The following is a 632-nucleotide window of genomic DNA, read 5'->3' on the forward strand; positions in this document are numbered from 1 at the left end:
CTTCCTTCCTTCCTTCCTTCCTTCCTTCCTTCTTGTCTTGTCTGTCAGTCTCCCTTCCTTCCTTCCTTCCTTCCTTCTTGTCTTGTCTGTCAGTCTCCCTTCCTTCCTTCCTTCCTTCCTTCTTGTCTTGTCTGTCAGTCTCCCTTCCTTCCTTCCTTCCTTCCTTCTTGTCTTGTCTGTCAGTCTCCCTTCCTTCCTTCCTTCCTTCCTTCCTTGTCTTGTCTTGTCTTGTCTGTCGGCCTTCCTTCCTTCCTTCCTGTATGTGGTTGATAATGGACTGTCCAAGGGCCATTTCACAGGAAAGGTGACAAAATAAAAGAATGAAACACAGAAGAAAACATAACACATCAGATTGAATCACATCCATGAGCAAAAGTAATAAAGTTAATAAGAAAAGAAGTGAAAGAAAAGCAATGAAACCAGTGAGATTAAAAATAAACCACACTGCATAAACCCAGAACTGAAACCTAAAAGTGTTTTTTTTTTTTTCATTTCATTTGCTGTTACCATGTTCCTTTCTGCAAACTAATAATCTTTATAGTTAGGCCCCTTTTTCAATTCAAAATATAAAAAAAAAGTTATTGACTGCAAAAGCGGTTAACTGTAATTCAAACTTAATTTATTTGCAACAA

Source organism: Austrofundulus limnaeus, unplaced genomic scaffold, assembly GCF_001266775.1.
Source record: "Austrofundulus limnaeus strain Quisiro unplaced genomic scaffold, Austrofundulus_limnaeus-1.0 Scaffold126, whole genome shotgun sequence".
Lineage (NCBI taxonomy): Eukaryota > Metazoa > Chordata > Actinopteri > Cyprinodontiformes > Rivulidae > Austrofundulus > Austrofundulus limnaeus.